General features: G+C 45.0%; 1 pseudogene; it reads left to right on the forward strand.

Moving 5' to 3' along the window:
• Positions 1–2,878: 2,878 nt before the first annotated feature.
• On the forward strand, positions 2,879–3,030 carry LOC131478149 (U2 spliceosomal RNA; annotated as a pseudogene).
• The last annotated feature ends 21,838 nt before the right edge of the window (positions 3,031–24,868 follow it).

The following is a 24,868-nucleotide window of genomic DNA, read 5'->3' on the forward strand; positions in this document are numbered from 1 at the left end:
GAGGGTGGGTCAGAACTAGTAACTTGCTTCTAAAAAACAAACACAGCAAAGCAGAACACAATATAGCAGAAGCAATGGGATGTCATTTTCCGTGATTTGGTTGCAGAAGACTTCAGCTTCAGTCTTGCTTGTCGCACCTTGCTTGTGTGCTTGCTCGCTGGAGCAGAAGTCAGTTTGAAACCCAAATGTCAGATGCACACCATGGTCAGGGTTCACCTTGACCTGAAGCTGGATACGAACTGCCACCTCCTTATTTACTGTCATCTCCATGTCTGAACTAAATTCAGGTAGACCAGTTAAAATGTAGGCCAAAAAGATTAAGAGAAATCATGGCAGAGGCCTTTTTAACACTCAGCTCATCAATTTCTGTTTTCACTCATGAACTAGGACCACCTTGGCCAAGGAATCTCTGTAGGATTCCTGTTACTCTCCTGGGCCAACCACATGACAAATAACCAATGGATGCCAAGTGGCATGAGGGTGACAATGGAAGGAAACGTATTAATAAAAACCTTCCATGATGTCAGTTAATAGGCTTTTCTATAGATGTAATTTTGCAACTCTGGGGTGTAGCCAAAGTAGCATTTAGAGGGTAATTTACTATTTTGGACACAACTAACAGAAAACACAAAAATGAAAAACAAATGAATAAAGCTTTCCACTCAGGAAACTTGAAAGAAGATACAAAAATGAGAGCAGTAGCCCCTGAAAGGATTGCTAGCTTGATGTGCACCAAATCAAGCATGCAATCGCCCTCACATATGCCTGTGTATTTAAACACACATGAATTCTGCTATGATTAACAATGTCATGGAGCCAGCACTGTGGCTCAACAGCCTAATCCTTTACCCTGTGGCACCAGTATCCCATATGGGTAACAGTTCAAGTTCCAGCAACTCCACTTCCCATCCAGCTCTCTGTTTATGGTCTGGGAAAGCAGCAGAGGATGGCCCAAGTTCTTACAACCCTGCACCCATGTAGGAGATCTAGGAGAGGCTCTTGGCTCGCAGCTTTGGATCAGCTTAGCTCTGGGTATTGTGGCCATTTGGGGAGTGAACCAACAGAGAGATCTTCTCTATTGCTCCTCTCTGTAAATCTGCCTTTCCAATAAAAATAAATAATTCTTTAAAAATGTCAATGCAATTTTTTAAAGATTTATTTTATTGGAAAGGCAGATATACAGAAAGGAGGAAAGACAGAGGGGAAGATCTTGCATCCAATGATTCACTCCCCAAGTGGCTGCAAAAGCCAAAGCTAAGCCAGGAGCCAGGAGCTTCTTCTGATCTCCCACACAGGTGCAGGGTCCCAAGGCTTTGAGCCATTCTCTACTGCTTTCCCAGGCCACAAGCAGGGAGATGGATGGGAAGCTGGGCACCGGGACATGAACCAGCATCCATATGGGATCCTAGGCGTGCAAGGTGAGGACTTTAGCCACTAGGCTACTGTGCTGGGCCTCAAATACAACTTTTAAATGTTTGTGTATTTGAAAGGCAGTTAAAGAGGTGGGGGCAGAGAGAGAAAGTGTAGAGACTTTTGTGATCTGTTGATTCACACATGTAACACAACATTTCCAGCTATCACCACACAGCCTACTGCAAAGCACTCTATAGGCCTGGAAACAATGATGTCTAATTGAACATTTAAATTTTTTTTAATTGACTTGACTAAACCACAAACTCTACTTTGCACTGACCTAACAATATTTGTGGCTAAGGACGTTATAAAGAAATGAAGTTTCTTCAGCTGCATGCTTTTGAACCCGAAGCCTCTTCCGGGTCTCCCAGAGTTCAAAAGCATGCAGCTAGTGGAGCCTCTGGGAAATGGCATCACATGGCAGATGCATGGGAGTCTTAAGGGAGACTTTCTCTTTCTTACTTGGGAAAATCAAAGTTCTCTGGTAATAATGAACTCAACCATGCAAGACCTAACCCAGTCCCATGAGACAGGAATTACTCTGTCCCAAGTGTGGTGTGCTCATGACTTCACTACCTTCCAGTGGGCCCCGCCTCTCAATACTGTCTCACTGGGGACCACATTTCCAGTACAGGGACCTTTGGGAAACAACCCAATACCCAAACAGTAGCAATCATCTAGAATTTAGAGGGTAGTCAAAGATTTACATGATTTCATCCCCAACGTGAAAAGTACCCAGGCTAATCAGAAACCTCCAGGAAAGCAATAAGGAAAGGTGGGAATACATCATCTCTCTGAGCTGTGTTTATATTTCCAAGACTTGGCTCTCTTATTCTGCATCTAACTTTGATTAGGCCAGAAAATTTTTCTGAAGCTCTGTTTTCTCATCTGTATAGCATCAACATTCTTCTTGCCACAAACAGGAAATATATGAACTACAAAGCACTAAAGCTGTAACAGAAAGGTTTCCAGCTTAAAGGAAGAAAGATGTTGCTTTGAGCATCAGCTTCCTGTTAAGATTCACATGAGGACCAAGTGAAATTAAAAGAGATAAGGTACGTGAAACACCTGGTACAAGATGCAGCACATATTCACCCTTAATTCAAGGCAGCTCCTATTATTATCATATTAAATATAATTAGTGGCATGACAAAAACACATGTCAGAATTGAAGCCCTTCTTGGTTTTTAGTATTTATTTATTTAAAAAGCAAAACGAGAGAGAGAGAGGGGGGGGTCTCCCATTCACTGGCTCAAACTCCAAATTCTGGCTATGGTCAGAGTTGGACCATTCCAAAGCTAGGAGCCAGGAGCTTCATCCTCCAACTGCTTTCCCAAGTACTTCAGCAGGGAGCTAGATTAGAAGTGGAGCAGCCAGGACTCAAACAAGCACCCATATGAAATACCAGCACTGTGGGCAACTTGAGCTGCTACTCCACCCTCCTGGCCTATAGAAACCCTTTTTTATCGCTTCTCGGCCTTTTGGCTAAGATCAAGTGTAGAAACCCTTTTTTATTTTGTCAACCACAAATTAAGTGGATCTCTCCAGGTAGCTGACTGTCTTGGTGATATTTATACACCATCTTATTCTCCTTCTTTTTAAGAAAATGTACTTATTTTCATTTTCATTTGAAAGGCAGAGAGAGAGAGAGAGAGGCCTGACATTCAGAGATTTACTCCTCAAATGTCCATACTCAGGACTGGGCTGGGGGGTAGCCAGGAGCCTGATACTCAATCCAGGTCCCCCATGTGGGCAGCAAGGACCCAGGTACCTGAGCTCTCCCCACTGCCTCCCAGGGTGTGCATAAGCTTGAAGCTAGATCAGAAGTGAATCTGGAACTTGAAGCAGGTGCCCAGGCATTCTGATACACAATGCTGGTGTCCTAGGCAGGTGCTTGAAGTGGTGTACCAAACACCTACCTCATCGTTCTTGCTTCGATTCTTGTCTACAAGCTATGAATGTTTACAAAGCCCAGATACTAGCAGAGACATAAACACAACTGATTTTCCACCTGTGTGATAGGAAAGCGAGCACATAAGTAGGGTGAGGCTTGGTGATGCCATAGTAACAGATAATCCCAGAAGTACAGTGAAGCTTACAGCAACCAGGGGCTGTTTATTGTTTATGCACTCTATCTTTTGCCACCCAGCAGTAATACTCTGCTTCTCAGAGTCCCTTGCCTTGAAGGCTGCTTACCCCCATGGTGGTAAGGAAAGGCATGATTGGAGGTCTCCAATTGAGACATTCATAAATGAATTCACTGGCCAGAAAAGTTGCATGACCCCATAAAGGTTTTAGAAAAGAACAGTCTCATTACTGAGAAAAGAGGGCAGGAGGAACATTATTTTGATATTCCATGAAGGAGAGAAAACCAGAACTATCTGACCAACAACAGAAATGACTCTCACGTACTACATATGTGAAAAGCTGCCCCAATGTCATACATCAAAAGATTCACTTTCTCCACTTCTGAAAGAAAATCTGAATTTAAGTCCTTTACACAAGCAAAACACAAGACATCATAATAATTTGAAAGAATTATTATCTGAAGGCTTCAGGCTCCTAAAAATGACCATCGTGGACATTAGAAACTCACTAACATGATTAGATATTAAGAAAATGTTGATTTTTTAAAACTAAAAACATCTCTTTCTTTAAGCAGAGTTACATAGAGAAGAAACAGCTGAGAGATAGGTCTTCCACTCACTGTTTCACTTCCCAAATGGCCACAATGGCCAATGTGCTAGGTCAAAGCCACAAGCCTGGAGCTTCTTGCGTGGGTCTCCCATGTGGGTGCAAGGAGCCAAGCACCTGGGTCACCGTTTCCTGTCTTCCCAGGCCATTGTCAGGTATCTGGAGCAGATGCAGAGCAGCCAGCACTCAAACCAGGGCAGATCTGAGACGTTGCAAGCAGCAGCTCTGCCCTCTACGGCACAACACTAGCCCCCAAAATGTCTCTATTAATCTCAGTGTCTCATTCCTAGTTTTAGGATTCAGTCCAAAAGTTTCATTTTCCCAAGTTAAAAAAAAAAAGAAGATGATTCCCCAAAGACTACTTTTCATGACAACACTGGAATTCAACTTACCAAAACCCATTCATACTTAATATGGGCAGCCTAAGACACAATAAAGTGAATAAATTCTAGGAAATTATTACACTTACTTTATCATAAAATTCTGTGGTTATAGCACTTTAGATCATCATATCTTTAAAAAGCAATCACTTGCCAGTTTTGAAAGGAATTTTATACGCCAGCAGAATTTTATGGTGTAGTAAATAAAGTTGCTTCCTGCAACATAGGCATTGATTTTTGGATCTGCACTAGAGGTTTTTTAATTTTTTTTCTGGTTCTTCCTCTACTACTTATCTACTACTACTGCTGCTGCTGCTGCTCCTTAATAGACAGTATGTAAGAAAATTGATTTTTTAAAACTGATGTTTAAAATTATGAAAATGGGCCCGGCAGCATGACCTAGTGGCTAAAGTCCTCACCTTGGACGCCCCGGGATCCCATATGGGCGCCGGTTCTAGTCCCTGCAGCTCCACTTTCCATCCAGCTCCCTGCTTGTGGCCTGGGAAGACAGCTGAGGAAGGCCCAGGGCCTTGGGACCCTGCACCTGCGTGGGAGACCTGGAGGAGGTTCCTGGTTCCCGGCTTCGGATCGGCGCAGCACCAGCTGTTGCGGCTCACTTGGGGAGTGAATTGTCGGACGGAGGATCTTCCTCTCTGTCTCTCCTCCTCTCTCTATATCTGACTTTGTAATAAAAATAAATAAATCCTTAAAAAAATTATGAAAATAAATTTTTTAAAATTTGGGTTACAGTTATGACCCTGCTGTGTTTATGCTGGAAAAAAAAAAGAAGGACTGAATCGCATTAGGGATTTTTTTTAGCAAAAATTTTAAGACACAATATATATGAGTTTATGAATTGAGTCCTTCAATTCATATTTGACATTATATTGCGATTATACTGCAGTCAATTAGAAAATTTGTTTCCTAAGATCTGTTTGAGTGTATGCATGAAGATATATTTTTTATTTACTTGAATGGCAGAGCTACAGAGAGAAGAGGACAAATAGACAATTTCCCATCCTCTGGTTCACTCCGCAGATGGCTGCAGCGGCCAGCGTTTGGCCAGGCTGAAACCAGTGAGCCACCGAAACCTGAACTGGTGCCCCTTTGGGATGCCATCATTACAGGTGGAGGATTCACCTGCCAGTGCTGGCTTCCACATTTTTATATTCAAATCATTATTTGAAACAGTTTTCACTGTGTTTTAAAGCAGCTGAGGGGCAGACTCAGTGTCACAATAGGCTAAACCTTCACCTAAAGCGCTGGCATTCCATATGGGCATGGGTTCAAGTCCCGCTGCTTCGTTTGCAATCCAGCTCCCTGCCTTTGTTTGTTTGTTTGCTTGCTTGTTTGCTTAAAGATTTATTTTTATTGCAAAGTCAGATAAACAAAGAGGGGAAGAGACAGAGAAGAAGAATTTCTGCCCAATGATTCACTCCCCAAATGACCGCAACGGCTAGTTCTGTGTTGATCTGAAGCCAGGAACCAGGAGCCTCTTCCAGGTCTCCCACATGGGTGCAGGCTCCTAAGGCTTTGGGCCGTCCTCAACTGTTTTCCCAGGCCACAAGCAGGGAGTTAGATGGGAAGCGGGGTTTCCAGGATTAGAACCGGCGCCCATATGGGATCCTGGCGCATTCAAGGCAAGGGCTTTAGATATTAGGCCACCACGTCAGGCCCTATATCTGCCTTTCTCATGAAATAAATCCTTAAAAAAAAAAAAAAAAAAGAAGTTCCTTCTTCTGGAACGGCTCAGCGCTGGTCATTGTTGCCATCTGAGGAGCAAACCAGCAGGTGAAAGACTCTTTGTATGTCTCCCCTTCTCTCTCTGTAAAATCTGCTTTAAAAAAAAAAAACCCTAAAAAGCCATAGTATACTAAATAAATAAATAAAAGACCATGAAGTGCCCGTATTAATGTGCGGGAGATGTACCGGAAGGTGCTTGCTCCGACATGAGAAGGCAGGATTGGGCAGAAGGGCAAGGCTGAACCGCAGTGTGGCTGCAACGCGGGGCCCAGCCTGCCCCAGTGGAGTGCTGGGTCAGGACCACTGGGGTCAGCTGTCCCAGCTGAGCCAACACACTGGTTCTCTTGGCCTAAGTTGGCCCAGCTCTGAGATGTGGAAGAGCAACAATACCTGCAGAGGGACTTGGATGTGAGTTCCTGAAAACCCACTGTGGCAGCCAGCATTCTGAAACTGTAACTAAAAACCAAAGACAAGGGACCCAGGAAGGAAGGAAGTCTGTTTTGGTTCATGGCCTGGAGGTCCCCAGTCCAAGATAGAACAACTCCATTGGTTCAATACCTGCTCCTCCATCCCAGGCTGTTCATATGACATCCACTAAGGAAACAATCATCTCTGTTTCCTCCTGACGTGATCAGCTCTACTCTGTTACTCCCCTTCTACCCTCAATCTGATCACAGAAAAGGAGACCAGCGCGAAGTGAGCGACATTTTGGAAATAAACTGATCCACACCATCAAAGTGTAAATATCAGGATAAACAACTGACAGACTGATCCTGGTTTTATTTATTTGAAAGGCAAACAAACACACAGAGAGAGAGTGAGAGAGAGAGACCTTTCACCTACTAGCTCAGTCCACATCATCACAATGACTGGCATTGGACCAGGCCCAAGTCAAGATAGCAGAACTCCATCGAGGTCAGCTATGTGGGTGGCAGAAGCCCAGTTACGTGCTCCATTATCTGCTGCTTTTCTAGGCACATTAGCAAGGAGCTGGATCTGAAACAGATTAGCTGGGACTCCAACTGGCACTTGACATGGGATGCTAGTATTGCAAGTAGTGGCTTAGCAAGTTGCACAACACCAGCTTCCTGTCTTCATTTTAAAAGGTCAAAGCAATAAGGCAGCTAAGTGCAACATTCAATCTCAATTATATCCTTGGCCATTATCTTATTATTAATTACTACAAAGAATCCCATTGGGGCAATTGACAAAATATGATTAAGTTATATACATGAAATAATATTAATATACACATTCTGGATTTAATTAACTTTTCTGTGGTTATACAGGAAAATATTTTTGCTTTTAAGTACATACAGCAGTATATAAGAATAGAAAGAAAAAATGTTCCACATAAAAACTGCTATTCAGTTTTTTTCAAGGCGAATATCGTTTTTTTAAAAATTTGTTTAATTTAGGGCCCAATGTGATTGCCTGGTGACTAAATCCTTGTCTTGCACATGCTGGCCCGGAGGAAATAAAGCCACCTCTTGCAGTGCCAAAATCCCATATGAACAACGGTTCAAGTCTTAGCTCCTTGTTTCTGATCTAGCTCCCTACTAATGTGCATGGGAAGGCAAAGGAAGAGGGCCCAAGTGCTGGAACCCTGCACAAATGGGAGAGCAAGGAGGAAGCTTCTGGCTCCTGCCTTTGGACTGGCCCAGCTCAGGGCATTGCAGCCAATTGGATAATGAACCGACAGATGAAAGACCTCTCTCTAACTCTGTGTTTTAAATTCAAAAAAAAAATTTTTTTTTAAAGAAATAGAATTGTCTGCTTCTATAGACCCATTTCAGAAGTGTCAGAACACAGATGCCTGTAGGTGGGAGAGGGGTAGCACTACACAGAGATGCCTGGGCAGTGCAATGGGTGGGAGCACGGCTTCTGGAATCAAACTTCCTGGATTTGAACTCCACCTCTGCCTTTCACGGACTGTGGGATTGTGGCACAGTTCCTTCATCTTCCTGTTCTTCACTTTCCTTGCCTATAGAGTGGGGCTAAATGAGGATGTGGTTGGCATTGAGTTCACGCTTCTTCAAATTATGAAGCCCAACACAGTTACAGGGTCATGGAAGAGTGTTCCATCCAAACTTTCCTCCCTACAGGAATGAATTCCCACTACCAGTCACTGTGGAAGGCTCTACAGTCTTTAAGACTCCTCTGTGAGAGTGCTCTTGACACAGCTGGCATCCTAACCTAACCTATGCATCCTATGTGCTATCTGAACTTGGATTCACCAGAGTCTTCCAGCCTCTAGCCTCGTCTGAACTCAAAGAACATCACAGGAGAGTAAAAAGTCTCAAGAGGGGAGGTGAAAAGAGAGTTGAAAAGGAGATAAGTAGGCATCCTATGAGGAAACTAAGCAGGGAGTCAGACCCAGGTGAGCTAGAACTTTTGCTAGCCTGCAATGATAACCCTATCCCTTCACCTGCCAATCTAATACAGCCACCTTCCCAGAATGAGATCTGTGTCTCATCTGGGACCAGGAGGGAGGAGATGTTCTGAAAGCCACATGGAAGTTAAACTCCGGGTAGAGCATCATGAAAATCCCAGGAAGCTTCTGGTGTGCTAAGACCCCACCCCACTGTTGATTCAATCCAGGTACCACGCTCCCTACTTCATAAGAGACTGAGAGCAGGGGAAAGGATCTCTTACCCTTGCCCATGCTTGGGGATCCTTCTCAGGCCTGCTTCCTCTCTCCTCATCGCCAGCTATGCACTAGCCATGAATGCCTCTGCTGTAAATTCTGATTTCTTCGGGATGAAGAACTTATAATCGAGATGAACATACCTAGGGCTAAAACAGGGGGCCTCTAAGCAAACAACTCACCATCTGCGGAAGCATCAGGCTGTCCTACCCAGTGGCATGGCTCCGGCTGCCCCAGGGGCCAGTCCATTTCCTGTCATGTCGCCTAAACCAGAATGGACCAGGGAATGTGTTCCAGGCTCAGCATAGGCTCGGGCTATTTATCATCAGATCACAAACAAATGTCACTGTTGCTGGGGCTGCCATGGAGCCCAATCCCAGGGATCACTTGATTCACATTTATTTTTGTCCAGGGTTTGCTGGCCCTGGTGGTGGACACGCATCCCGCAGGGTGGTCCCTGAACCAGGACTGCCTCAAGGGCTTGGGAGGGGTTCTTTGTTCAGGCAGGAAGCAGCTGGCAGAGACTCCAGCCTGCCCTTGGGAGTGGTTGCCTTGGGAGCCTTTTCAGTCCCCTCAGAAAGGAGCTGCTAGCTGCCCCGCCTCTTCGGTTTTCCACAGGAGCAGAGTCCGCATTTGTGAGGAAAGAACGTGTGTGCAAGTTGGGACTTGCCTGGTTTCAGAGAATTTTTGATCTGACCACAGACAGATAGGTTTGGAGTTGATGAAACCAGAAAGCTGGTCTTTATAGAAAACAGATTTTTTTTTTTTTTTTTTTAGGTTTTGCTTTGAGCAGAGCATGATGCAGGGAGAATCTGGTTTTAAACAAGCATCATTCGTACCTGCATTTAACAGAAATCACAGCACTCTAAAACTGGTCTCTTTGCTTTCCCTTTATATGTGAGGAAATGGAAATTTGAAGTTAGTACAAATAACCTCACACACACTCTACTGGGCAACTGAATTTGAAGTTGGACGTGTTCCGTTCTGAACGAGTAATTCATCAAGCCTCATTTGTAACCAGAAGGCATTTGGGAGAGGCCACAGGAGGCTTGATGGAAACATATTTTCCTACAAAAGTATAGAAATAATCATTTAAAGATTACACAATTTTAACAGGCCTGAAAATAATGAAGGAATTTAAAAAATCTGAAAATTTAAGCCACGTACATCTCACAGACACTATGAGAACATTTTATGGGTTGGCAAAGCCCTCTGAAATGGAATATGAAGGTACTTGCAAAAATTTACAGATAATGGGGCTAGAAAAGTTTATTGGAGTGCAAAAACAATTTCAAAACCCATACACAGAGGAGTCTTCCAAAAGTTAATAGAAAATTCACATTGTGAGATAGCTATCTATGCATGGATTTCAAAATTTTTTTGCAACAAATCAAAAATTTTTTTTTCTTTTTGAGAAAGAGAAAAAATAAACAAACATACAAAAAAAATCACTTCCAGCCACTGGTTCACTCCCTAAATGTGTGGCACATCCAGGTCCAGCCCAGAGCTAGGCCAGGAGCCTGGAATTCAGGCTGTGTTTCCCATGTGGGTAGCAAGGACCTAAGTCCTTGAGCCGTCAGGGTTACCTCCTGGTGTATGAGCAGGGAATAAGGTCAAAACTCAGACCGAAGCCCTCTGATATGGGACACAGCCTTCTTAGTTTCTTAACCACAAGGCAAAATATGTTCCAAAAAGTATGTTTTGATTTTAATTTTCCGCAAGTGCCCTCAAACAACTGATGGAGGGAAAGAAGCATTAAAACCTCTCCCTTATCTCCCCTACCCCACACCCACCCAAGCAGTCACGCTCACATGCCTGGGAGTTGGTGAGAGCAAAAGAACCTTGGAAGCTCAGGACTTCTGGCCTAGCCCAGTGTGTTGATTGCACCGCGAGCGCCTTGGGTCCTGGATCCGGAGCACCTGGGAACTGGGGACAGGCACATCTGGGAACAAGTGGACAGGACTGTGCTCAGCTGGGATTGAGCCCATCACTCTGTTACTAGCTCAGCAGTGGGCAGTGTATGTGGTCCAAGGCTGCCCAGTGTCTCCATCCCAAAATATGGAACTCTTACTATGAAGTTAAGCAGTAGTAAAATGAGCAGTGGAGAGAAAAAACAGAGATGATGCCCCAAAGGGTAGAAGCAGACCTTCCTTCCTGAAAACTAGCCACTGCTACTCAGTGTTTCTCAGGCCATAAGCAGGGGCCTGAGGCAGAAGTGGAGCAGCTAGGCTAGAACTGACACCCATATGGGATGCCAGCACTATAGATAAAAGCTTAGCTCACTATGCTATGGTGCCACTCCCAACAGTATATATTCTTTTAATTTCAAATTCCACTTGTTCCTTATACGTGCATAAGACTGACTTCTGCATAGTAAGCTTCTATGCTGAGCTATTGCTGCTTATTCTGATTTTCTCATCCTGTTTTTTGAGTCTGCCTATACCCGTGCTTCATTCCTGTTACTATCACAGCAGCAGGTGCATTAGGGGCAAAGGTCTAGGGACAGACCTAATTTTCCTGTGATGTCTCACTCTCAATTGAGTGGAGCTGAAATTCAGATCAAGTTTATATTCAGGTCAAGGCACCTAGAAGGGCTACCACGGGACATGAGAGGTGGGAGTGAACACAGCGAGTTAGCTGGCCAGCTTCCAGATCTGTGCCTGATCATTGGCTGTTATTTCCTTTTCCTTGCCTTGTGCTTTCTTGGTTTAAGCAGGCATGGATGGTTGCAGGTCCTCAGAGCTGTGGATAATGACTCCAAAATGTCTGATCTGGACCTGGCTGGTCCTTACTCAGCTGTTCCGTGGAGAGATGGCTATTAAATGAAGCAATCTTTGTGTGTGGAGGGAGTGGGGAGGAAGCACCCTGGTGGCTTTATCTTACTCCTGCCAACCTCTCAGTATTCAAAGGTTATTCCACGCAGCCTTTGCCAGCAAATGTCCCACAAACATCACCTCAACACTGATTGGACCAGGATATGAAGCGCTTCTGTTGTTTTCATCGATACAGTGTGTAAGTAGAAATAAATCTCCATAGTAATTCACTTTCAGTAGGTAAAGAACATGAAATGCCACCTCCACAATTTCATGATCAGTCCCTCTTCTTCTGGAAGTTACCTCTCATCACTTTCTGAGTGTGTATCCAACCACTCAAAGGAATTAACATGAGCTGCCCACTAGAGAGCCAGGGGTTTCAGATGGCCACTAGCACACCTGTGTGCTCCCAAGCTATTCACTTTGGTTTCTACTCCCCAGCTTCAATCGGGCCCAGCCTGGCTGCTGCAGCCATCTGAGGAATGACCCAGCGGATAAAAGATCTCTCTGTTTTCTCTCTGTCCTTTTCTCTCAGTTACTCTACCATTCAAATATTTTTTTGAATAATAATCCTGCTTCTTTCCAAATTAACTTGTTGTAGACATTTTGTCACGGATGAAAAGCTGAGTAAGGCATGGACCCACTGTGTAAGTGACTATAAGGAAACATTGGCTTCTTGTTTCCTTCCTGACAGTGAGGACTTTTACTCAACCTAATGTATGAACGCGTAACCCGAGCTCAATTTCTCTGCAACACAACCTCCATGTTCACATTCCTGAGTGCAATGATTTGGTCAGGAGGGGATGACGATGTGCAAAGAAGAGCGAAGATTCATTTCTGCTGTAGCTTTGCACTGTCATCAACACAACTTCAAATGCCCCATTCCACAAACGGATTTGGTAACAGTGTTCTGGGAGATAATTTGGAAAAAAAAGTATTAAAAAAACTTAACAGTGTTTACATGAGTCAAGAGTCTTGGCTGCTAAAGATAGAAAGTTCCAATTATGACGAACAAAAAGGGAAATTTATTAGGTCAAGTACTTGGACAAGTTCAGGGAAACATTTTGCTTTTGGCTTCAACCAGAAACTCAAATGACATCATCAGGAATCCCCCCCTTCTAACACTCAGCTCTGCCTCCCTCTGTTAGCATTAAGCTGAAGCTTGTGGGGTCCCAATGTTACACAGTCTCAGGTGCCGATTAAACATTTCAGAAGGACACATTTGTATCCAAGCGTCGCTATCAGGCTTAGAAAAATCCCCTCTTGTTAGTTTCACTGGATTATCTGCCCTTCCCAGGCCAGTCATGTGTCTGGGGAAAGGGAACTCTGATCTCCCAGCCACGGGAAGAACACTTCCCCAGTTTGGGGGAGAAGCAACTTCTAAAGGAACATGAGTGACTGAGTTAAGAGGTCAGCTTTGTTCTGGACATGCAGTGTTATGGGGTGCAGTCAGTGACAGCCAGCACCCATGGACAGTGGGCAAATGAAATGTGGCCGTGTTCCCTATCCTCTGTCCAGAAGGTGGGTCCTAACAGCAATGGAATGATAACTCCATGCTCAGCCACTCCTCCCACATCTTAATTTACCAGGATATTGAATGCAGATAAATCCAATTAGTCTAGGTGTTTTTAGCTACCAGCCCAATTCCTGTTCCTGCCCATCCCAAGGAGCACTAATCAACTCCTTAGCCCACAACACTTAGGTGTTTGCTCCTGCCCACCTGTGACTCACCTATCAACTGAGAGGGGACAGTATTGCATTGTTGTGTAACCACCCCCCTCACAAGCCCCTTTAAAAGGCCCATGAAGTGGGGGCTCTCGCTCTTTCTGGCCAGGTGCTTCCATTACTCTGGCACCTCGACTCTTGGCTGACCCAGGACAGGTAATCCCCTGAGCACGGTCCCTAAGCAAGCACCTGTACAAAGGCTGCTGGACACAGCAGTGGACCACATGGTGTCCTTTCGCCTCCCTCTGGAACAAAACCCCACATCTCTTCAGGGTGTCAGCATGCCGGAGTGGGTGTTAGGCAAAAAGTGTTGCTCTCCCACCCAGCTGACCATGGTCTTACCTTGGGTGTCGGTGGTTACTGTCCGAATCTTCTCCCTTTGCCTAATCACCATTCCAGGGTGTTCTAGAAGGAAGAAATGGCCAGTGGCACCCTCAGCCCCTAAAAAGAAATGCAAACTATGACTTCGGAAACTCTCTCCTTTGCTCTTATGGACTTATAATCTTTATTTGAGTAATAAGAATTCTGGATTCTTATTACTCTAAAGGACATATAGTCTTTGTCTCCAGTTTGTAACACAGGGTTAGACCCATTGTAGTGGCCTGTAAGTGCCTGCTGGATGAACTCAAGGTCTAGGAGTATTTTTTTTTTTTCTTAGCAAGGCTTCATAGAAAATTTGGAAAGGAGAACAGGTTTCCAGGAAGATGAGGAGGGAACCCTAGCATGGGCTGAGCGTGGTAGGATATAGACTTTCACAGAGCCGAGCCAAAGCACCCTGGGTTTTGGAATGAATAGAAGTGACCCTGAGCTGAAGGGTCAGAGTCAGAGAAGAAATGCCAAAGTCCCCAGGAAATGGCAGAAGTAAAAATTAGCTCCAGGTGGTGGGTTATTCTTGGGATCCTACACCTGCTTGGGAGACTGAGGAAGAGCTTCAGGCTTCCGGCTTCGGATAGGCACAGTACTGACCATTGTGGTCACTTGGGGAGTGAATCATCGGACGGAAGATCTTCCTCTCTGTCTCTCCTCTAAGTATATCTTCCTTCCAATAAAAAAAAAAAATATTTATTTTTAAAAAAAATATTTATTTATTTTTATTGCAAAGTCAGATAAACAGCGAGAAGGAGAAACAGATACAAAGATCTTTCGTCCAATGATTCACTCCCCAAGTGGCCACAATGGCTGGAGCTGAGCCAATCGGAAGCCAGGAGCCAGGAGCTCTTCCGGTTCTCCTGTCTGGGTGCAGGGTCCCAAGGCTTTGGGCCATCCTCGACTGCTTTCTCAGTCACAAGCAGGGAGCTGGATGGGAAGTGGGGCCGCCAGGATTAGAACTGGCACAAATATAGGATCCTGGCGCATGCAAGGTGAGGACTTTAACCACTATGCTACCACGCCGGGGCCAAAAATAAATAAATCTTAAAAAAAAAAAAAAAGACATTGGAAACCAGGGGGATGCCACTAAAAACCTCCTTGAGGTTCCACCACACCCCAGTTACAATAGCTGTCATACAGTAGTCACAAGATCATAAATGCCGGTGAGGAGGTGGTAGCAGGTGGGTTGGGAGTATTAACTAATGCCACCATTATGGAAGATAGCATGAAGATTCCTAAGATATCTGAAGACTGATCTACCTGATGACCCAGCCATCCCGTTCCTGGGAATTTACCCAAAATGAAATATGCATATGAGAGAGTTAGCTGTAACCCCAGGTTTATAGCAGCAAAATTCACAAACATATGAAACCAATCCAGATGACCATCAACTGATGACTAGATAACCATGGTAGGTTTACACTACGGAATACGACCCAGCCATATAAACAATGAAATCTTACCTTTTGCAACAAAATGGACCCTGCTGGAAATCATTATACTTAGTGAAACAAGCCAGTCCCCAAAAGACAAATATCATATATTCTCTCTGATATGTGACAACTAACATGTAGAGCTCACAAAAACATAATCTCTGTGAGATTAACATCTTACGAAATTAATTGCTAGTCACCGTCTGTGTCTATACCCCTGAGTAATAGTAGGATTTCCATTTTTTTCTCATTCCTCTACTAGCTATGTCATATCTTTAAATAACAGAATGTGAACCTTGCTACTGCAAAGCAAATTAATATACTGTTGTAAAACTTTGAGGGAAAAAAAAGCGGAATGTTGAGGGCAGAGATAGGGAAGGAGGATACATTTTTAAAAAACGAATCCAAGAAAAAGCAATAATTTGTGCTTCACTTTCCTCCCATTCACAACATATGCCTTAATAGTCAACTTTCATGTTTTAACTTATTTTTATTGTTAAACAGATCATATTTACAAAAAGAAAGATCTCCCATCCACTAGTTCACTCCCCAAATGGCTGTGATGGCTGGAGCTGAACTGGTCGGAAGCCACATGCATACAGGGTCCTAAGGTTTTGGGCTAGCCTCTCCTGCCATAAGGAGGGTGTGGGGGGAAAGCAGAGCAGCCGAGACATGAACTGGCACCCATATAGGATCCCAGTGCTTGTGACGTTAGAATTTAGCCATTGAGTCATTGCGCCATCACGCCGGGTCCCCAACTTTCATTTTTTTAATGATTATTTTCACACACTGCTGAAAATACGCTTTTATAGCTATTTCCTGATCTACTAGTTTTAGAAATCTATTGACTCTTTTTATGGAGGATAAAACTTAAAACTGCATCTCCAATTTTCATAACTCAGTAGAGTCAGGTTACAATTTGGGGGTAAACAAATAGTATTCATAACTTGTTTACTACTGAGATAAGTGATGTGTTATAACGATGGGGTTTTGTTTGCTTTACACATTTTTTTCTACAGTTATTCAATATATCATTCCTTAACTTTTATTTCATTAGTTGGCGATATTCACAATCCTTTATCTTTTCTATCAATACATTGTGTGTCTAACAACAGTTATTTTCCAAATGCCATACAAACCATTGTTCAATGACTTATACTGTTTTTCCCAGATCCCAGTTTGGATTTCCTGGTTTTTCTATGTTTGTTCGTTTAAGAGTGAGCTCTTCTCTGCTATAACCTGGGGGGGGGGAGTGGTAATTAATTAATTTTAATTTTCTTTGAAAGGTAGAGAGACAGAGGCAGATCAACTGATAAAGAGCTTTCACTTGCTGGTTTATTTTCAAATGCCTGTAACAGCCAGGGCTGAGCCAGGCTACAACTAGGAGCCAGGAACTCCATCAGGGACTCCCACGTGGGCAACAGGGACTCCAGCGCTTGGGTCATCTACTGCAGCCTCCCAGGGAGGCAGGAAGTTGGATCAGAAGTGGACGAGCCTGGCACTTGACCCAGGCACTCCAAACTGGTTGCAGACTCCCATGTTTACGACCACTGCCAAATGCCGGCTCTTCTATGCCTTGCATGGCTGACAGGTGCAGGTTGACAACCTCTAGTTTGCCATTTTCTTCTGTTGGATAGTCATTCTCGAAGACTTCATTTCTCCACGGGCTGTTATTCAGGAAAAGTCACATGCCACTGAAGTCCCCCTCAGGCAGCGGCACCATGAAAACCTCCCTCCAGCAGCACTGATAATAACACAGGCTTTATTTCCGTCGAGGAAAGAGGAGGCCTGTTGGGTTGCATTAAAGCATCTGTGAGCTCTTGGCAGCGCTTTACCCAGCATCCCTTTCAACTAATATCTTAATAGCATCTCAACTTTGTTTTCTTTTCTTTATAGTGGAAAGAATAAGATGATTATCTATAAATTGAAATATTTTTGTTTCTTTGTGTTTCTATTATGCTATCCTCTTCTTTAAGCTCTCCCTAAACAAAGCTCCTGAACAAAACTTTTATTGGTTAAAGCGGCCTGTGGTTTTTATTTTTTTCAATTGCCCTGGTCTATCACATGAGAGAGGGGGGTGGAAGGGAAAGCACAGAGAGAGACTGATTCCACTTTCGGAATCTGTTTTTGTACTTAGAAACATTTTCTCCCTCCAGCATTAAATCCCCCCAGTAAACATACCTGTGTCCTTGACTGCCCCCTCGTCTCTTTCAAATTCTCTGGTGTGGGCTTGGCAGCGTGGCCTAGTGGCTAAGGTCCTCGCCTTGATCCCATATGGCCGCTGGTTCTAATCCCGGCGGCTCCACTTCCTCTCTGTCTCTCCTCCTCTCAGTATATCTGACTTTGTAATAAAAATAAAATAAATCTTTAAAAAAAAAAAAAATTCTCTGGTGTGACCAACACTCTAGACTCAGCCTCTGGTTCCCAACTTGCACAGCCACAATTCACCACTGCTCCTTATACCAGATGCCCGAGCCTCTTAGATTCAATTTCTGGTTAATCAGGATTCATTTTCCTTCAACGAAGGTGAAGGATTATTCACAATAACTTTTCCTCTTACTCAGTTTCAAAATGATTCTTACACACACTATTGTGAGAGCTTGGCTACTTTCAGTTTCTCCAATTAGATACGGAGGGATGCACAGATTCTAGCTTGACCAGCATCAAATATCCAGTTCTTTTCAGACGTATTTTGTGCCACCTGTGGATGTAAGTCTCGGTGGCTGACTGGGGAACCTAACAAAGGATGAGTCAGTTGAAAGTAGAGCAACTGAAACCAAGAACTCTCACGGAATCTTCCAGAGAAACGCAAGTAGAAATAGAGCACGGCAGGGGTGAGGGCTGGAGGCAGAAGGCAATCTAGTGTCCAGTGCTTTTTTCTTTTTCTGGACCGCAAAGAACAGCTGGACTTTCATATCAGAGAACTGGAAGGATACCATAACGGTGGCTTCTGGGACCAAAGAAATGTCCGCTTTCATCACGAGGACAGACAGTGGGCTCCAGTGGGCAGTCGAAGGCTTATCTTGAAAGAAATGTGAGGAAGGAATGAGCAGAAGGAAAAAAAATACAAGGAAAAAGAAATAAAAGATGTGGATTGGAAGAATCCTGGGTCTTTTTAAAATTCAGCTCCCATCTCTGCTGGTTGCTGGAATCCTGTCTTCAGATCTGGGCTCAGGGCTTCACATCCCACAGTGACCTGGCCTTTTCTTGTTTTAACCTTCTGTTCTGTGATTATGGCAGATTCATATGCAGCTATGAGAACACAACAGAGAGAAATGCTTTTCCTTAAGGGTAAGATCTCACAGCCAGACAGTGGCCACTGAGGCAACACATCACCCTCCTTTAGCCTTCCCCAGCTGCGTCGGTAATCCAGTGTGTAGGAATGTAGTCCTTCACACTTCTATGTGTGGCCTGTGGGGTTAACAGCTCCCCTCCAAGGATTCTCCCCACCCCACCTTCTCTATCAAACCTCACACACTTCCTTCCCTTTGCCTCACACCCTATCCTCCACCAACTCTTAATCTGTGCTCTAATTTTCCATTTTACTAATATGGTGTGCATAGAATCAAACAGCATGAAATCTTTTGCAACTGGCTTTTCTCACTCAGTGCCATTTCCTGACAGTCCACTTAAGCTGTGACCTGTGTCCATATGTTATTCCTTTTTAAGCATTTCATTTATTCAGGAGGCAAACAGAGTGAGAGAGAGAAGCAGAGAGAGAGCTCTGATCTGCTGAGTCACTGACTTCCAAAGTTCCTGCAGCCACTGAGGTTGGGCAGGGTCTGAAACTGGGAACCAGAAACTCAATCCAGGCCCCTGACTTGGGTGGCAGAGGTTCAATTGCTGGGCTGTCACTGCTGCCTCTCAGGGGATGCATTAGCAGGAAGCTGGAATTAGCAGCTGGAACAAGGAATGGAACCCATGCACTATGATACCAGAGGTAGGTACGCTGGACTAAACTCCCAGGCCCTCATGGTGGATTTCAATCCATCTTGATCTGACTTTATGGTCTGATTCTAGGGTCATGCCCTTCTGGAAGCTTGGAAGGTGCTTTTTCCTTCTCCGAACATTATTTCACAAGGATTAGACTTTCAACCTTGTCAACTGAGTCCTTTTTAAAAAAAAAAAAAATTACTTATTTTTACTTAAAATGCAGATTACAGATAAAGAAGGAGAGACAAATCCTAACCCCAAATGGTATCAATGTCTGGAACTGAGCTGATCTGTAGCCAGGAGCCAGGAGCTTCTTCTAGGTCTTCCACAGGGTACAGCACTTGAGCCATCCTCTGCTGCTCTCCCAGGCCACAAGCAGGGTGCTGGATGGGAAGTGGAGCAGCAGGGACATGAACTGGAGTCCATATGGGATGTCAGGGTCACAGGTAGGTTCACTGCTACAACACAGTGCTTGCCGGTTGACCGGCTCCCTGGTGCCTGTTTCTGGACCTTTCTTGATGATATCTGTCCTTGTGGGGCTTTGCTGAGCATCAGCTAGTCTGTCCTCTGCGAGTAGCTGGTGCCACAATGCCTGGAGAGAGATGAATGATACTTTCAACGGTTGTGACCTTTTTGCTAATGACATGTAGACTACTTGGGTGAGGGTTAAGTTTAAGCACCTAAAACAGAAATCCACATGGCTAGGCTTACCCAAGTTAGACATTTTTTTTTTCTCTTGATAGGTAAGTCCGGCTCTGGAGCTCTCTGGTGATGCCATCAGCTTGCCCATGGTGGTGGACTGCATCCTCAAGGTGTTTCATGATCATCAGGCAGCTACAGTCATGAGCTTTCCGAGCAGGTGCCTGGCAGGTGAGGACCAACTTTCCTACCGGCTCCCCCAAGAACTCTTCTGATGTCTCTATGACCATGCCTCCTGCGAGGGAGGTTGATCAGTTCTCTTTCCAGGGGTTCCAGATAGACAACCACATGGAGCACAGTTAGACTTATTCATAGCTATCTGGAAGACAAACGCAAAACTGAGAGTTGTGCATTTTCATGTGAAAAGTTGGCAACTCTCATACTTTTGTCCGGTACATTGCTATACTGTGTGAATAAGCAGAAGGGCCCCTTCTCTCCTCACCCAAGATGTACCAATGGTTGCCAGTTGGGAGTATATTTGCAAAGACTCATTTAAAACATATTTATTTGACAGGCAAAGACAAAGAGAGAAGGCTTCTATCTGCTGATTCACTGCCCAAGCGACCACAATGGCCAAGGCTAGGTTGGGGCTGAAGCTGGGAGCCAGGAACTCAAAGTCCCCCATTTAGATGGCAGGGACTCAAGTACCTGAGCCATCACCTGCTGCCCCCTAAGGTCTGCATTGGTATATGTGCTGCCAAAGCGAGCACCTAGCGTCTGCATAGGCGGGAAGCTAGATGCAAGTGCTAGAGCCAGAAATCAAATCCAGGCACTGTCAGGCCAAACTGTGAAGACATTTTAAATGAATATATAAACTTACAAAGTTTATTTATTCATTTTTCATTTAAATAGTTTCTTCTCTAATCATTTCATGAAATACACAGAATATATGAACACACACATATTTGCATGTATGAAAGTACTTCAAAAGAGCTGAAAGGTAAGTTTATTTTCATGCCAACATTTGTGAAGCATGCGCACTCCCTGTCTCTGCTCCTGTGAAGGTCACCTCATTGCCGGCTCTTTGCCTACAGAATCCCTCCACTCTGGCACTTGGGGTGCGTTTTACCCCCTTCCCTCTCCCCGCAATGCACAACACAGCATGGATTTGTCCTCCTGATTAAGTGGTCATAGCTACTGCCCTTTGTCTTAGTTCGGAGGTCGGCCAATTGCAGCCTGTGGGCCAAATCCAGCCTCTACCCAATTTGTAAATTAAGCTTTATTGGAACACAGCCATGCTCATCCACCAATATATTGCCATGCCTTCATTCTACACAGTACTGAGTCCCTGCAGCAGAAAATACCTATTTTGCAAAAAAAAAAGCAAGCCAACTCATCTTCACTTTTTGTAAGAAACTCCCCATTTGTGTTCAATCCTTTCAACCATTCATTGTTTTTTTTTCTTATTTCATGAAAGCATTGCAACTGTGAAATATTTTGAAAAAACTGTTGTTATAAGTTGGAGTCTTGGCTTGTTCTGTGTCAGGTGTCAGCTTAAGATCCCTGTGGTTAAGTTCACGCAGAAGGTGTCCAGACTCCTGCTAGAAGCAGCTTCCTCTGGGAGATATTAACCAGACACTGCAGACTGGGTGAGCGCTTCTCTGAGCTCGGCTAGGCAGACTGCCATGGCGAGAGGACTCTCGCTTCCACCTGCCGAGCTGGAATGAGACTGCCTTCCCTAAAGCTTCCACAGAGCTTCACTTTCGGCAGCAGCATCTATTCCCACTGGCCTTGCATTATTTTTGCAAATATGATTCCAGATAGGGTCAAGAACGCTGTGTTCAAAACTCATCTGTCTGATGGTTGCCTCCACAGTTTTCTCAAAACAGGCATTAATCACTGGGGAGGGAAAAAATATCACGAAGGCAAACATAGAGAAGAGCTGGACAGAAACACTGATCTTAGGAGCCGTGGGCCAGACCTTGGTAGAGCTTCTTCACACTGCATCTCACACATACAAAGGACTTCAACAATTCACGGAAAACTGTCCAACAGGAGAAAACTGTGCGTGGACTCCTAAGCATTTTTTTGCACAAAATAAACTCATTTTTTTTCTGTTTTCCCATGAACGTTGTACAGTCCCCTTGTACTGTTTCAATACTGGTTTTTTTTTCTGCTCATACTCTTATTTAATTTGCTCATATGTGTGTGGAAAGGAAGTCATCTCAAGAATGCCTATTATACAACAGCACTCTGTTGTTTAAAAGCAAAACAAAACAATTCTCTTGAAAAAGAAAATGCTTGGTCTGGGGTCAGGAAAATGGGGTCAAGAATTCTCAGGAAATGGGCATTATTGTGAGCCAGAAGTCCCTCTGGACTTGCTTCCTTAACTACCCACTTCATTGTAAAGCTTGAGCACGTGATTAGGTCGGATTTGGCAGTCCTCATCCTACGTAGCAGAGACGCCTGCTGGGGGCCCTCTGGCTCTCACCTTTGAGAAGCCACATCCCAGGGACTCTAACCAAGCAAACATTCCACGTGAACACTTATTTTGCCTTTGTATAAAGCAGAGCTCTGGGTTTCAAAGTGATACAGACCAATCTTGAATAAACCTAAAAGGGCGTTACTGGTACACAAAACCCTAGAAGGGAATGAAGAGGCCAATGGTGGCGAAATCTGCTGGGTGCTGGGATCCATGGGAAGCCAGGACGGGCAGCCTGCCAAGATTCCCTCTGTCCCCCTGGGGTCTCTGCTTCTCCCAGCGATGCTGCCTTTGCTGCTGCTCACGGCAAGACCCACCGTCTCCACCAGCAAAGAAAATCTCACCCCACACCACCCCTGTTTTTCCTTTGCAAACCTTACAGCCTGACTTCCAGAGAGGGACAGAACCTCTTCATTTTAATTGGAAAAAAAAATCTCAGGGAAAATTTGGGGTTCAGGGTAGATCAAACATACTGAGAGAATCGGTCATGTACAAAAATGACAGCCACTGATTGAGAGTGGGGGTTCAGGGAGAGGGAGTGGAGGCAGAGGAGTGGGTTCCCAGGGAAGGGCTGGAAGGGTAGTAGGTAATTCACTGGATGTTTCTGTCCTCTGTTTGAGATCAGGTAAACAGACTAATATTTACAAATTCCTACATTTCTGGAAAGAGAATAAACAGAGAAAGCCACACACATCCCCCGAGGGAACAGGTGTCATTATAGGTGCATGGGACCCTCCCAGGAAGCACATGAGGGACCTAGTCTGTTTTCCTTTGCCAAAGGCTGGAACTCTAGGCTGCCATGGGCTTCTGCAAGTCCATCCCTGCAGAGCCCTTGCACAGGTGAGGAGAGTCCATCTTTCTCCTGGCAGAGGTAACACCCTCCCTCTCGCGGCCTAATGCGAGGATGCCTGTGCTGACGGCTGAAGGTCGGCCTCTACCTGCCCCAAACCTCACAGCACTAACTGGGACCCTGGCGTGCCCAGCAGGAGGAGTGTGAGCAGACTGCTGCTCCCCCAAAGCAAGGAACTGCGGCCTCAGCAGGCCTGTGGTGAGAAGGTGGGTTGGGGACTGAAAGTAGTAGCACAAATGTGATGGCTGAAAGCACAGGGTTTTGGGAAGTCCAGGCTGTTTCTGGGTATGGAGGGACCAGCGACAAAGCCTGGCTGAACAATGGCAGGGGCTGTGCTGGCCTCCCTAGAGTACCCGGAAAGATCCACAGGACTTCGGTCGGTGAGGAGGCCCGTGGTCAAAACTCTCTATTTAAAACAAAATTCTTCACTCAATTGTTTATGTAACAAAATGCTGTGGCAGAGATTAAGATTTTCTTTTCCTTTCTTTTAACCTTCTTCAATCACTAAGAATAGCTCGTTTGGGCTTCAGCACAGGTAAAGCGGTTGCCTGCAGTTCCAGAATCCCTCATGGGCACGAGTTCAAATCTTGGCTGCTTCACTTCTGATCCAGTTCCCTGATGATCTCAGAACGCCATGGAGGATGGCCCAAGTGTTTGGGCCCTTCCAACCACATGAGAGACTGGACCAGCTCCAGCTGTTGTGGCCATCTAGGGAATAAACCAGCAGATGGAAGATCTCTCTCCCTCTCTTTCTCTAACTCCACCTTTTCAAACAAAAAACTCTTTTTAAAAAGAGAATAGCTCGTTTAAAAAATTTGATCAAGTTGAAAGGAAGAGAGTGAGATTGGTTCATTCAATCAATGCATGATCTCACTCTCCAAGTGCCTGTGACAGCCAGGGCCAGGCCAGGCTGAATCCAGGAAACTGGGACTCCATGGGGTCTCCAACATGGTGTCAGGGACCCAAGTACTTACACCACTACCTGCTACCTCCCAGGGTGAGCTTTACCTGGAAACTAGATTGGAAACACAGTAGCTGAAACTGGCACCAGGCCCTCTGTTATAGCATCCTGGTGCCCCACACAGCATTTCAGCTGCTGCGCCCAATGCCTTACCCAGCATCTCTCACTGAAGGGCATGGCTGTCTAAAGATTTACAGAAGCTGTCCTTCGAAAAAGTAGGAGGAGAATTTATTAATGCATTCACCTAAGGTTGTATGGAAACTTGCAGACCAGTAACTCTGGGCAAAAAAGCCACACCTACACTGTTCGAGGAGCCAGCTGTGTCCGTCCCTCTGAGACAAGATGGATGACCCAAGCAAGGTGATGGCAGCCTAAGGCAGGAGGAGATGGAGGGGGAGCAACTGGGACAGACACCAAATCAGAGAGCGCCTTCTTATGACAGCTGGAGACGATGGGCTGGGATCCAAGGACAGGATTTTGGCAAATGATCAACATACCCGGAGGGCCAGGCTGCAAGGGCCTCCTGGGGGCACAGTCCAGGGACCGGCACCCCCTTGGCTACAGAGGTCTCTCTACCAACCCTGCTCCTTCCATATGGAGACAGCCGTCAGTCAAGTGCTTTGTCTCTCATGGGTCTTCAGACTCTGCCTCTCTTCTCTTGTCACCCATCTTCTGATGAATGAACAACCCTCCCTGGACACCCTCGCATTCCTCCGACCTGCCCTGTTGGCTGAAAGAGCATCTCACAGTGTGACCTCTGCCCTCTTTGCCCCCGCTGTTGTCACA

This window comes from Ochotona princeps, chromosome 27, assembly GCF_030435755.1.
Source record: "Ochotona princeps isolate mOchPri1 chromosome 27, mOchPri1.hap1, whole genome shotgun sequence".
NCBI lineage: Eukaryota > Metazoa > Chordata > Mammalia > Lagomorpha > Ochotonidae > Ochotona > Ochotona princeps.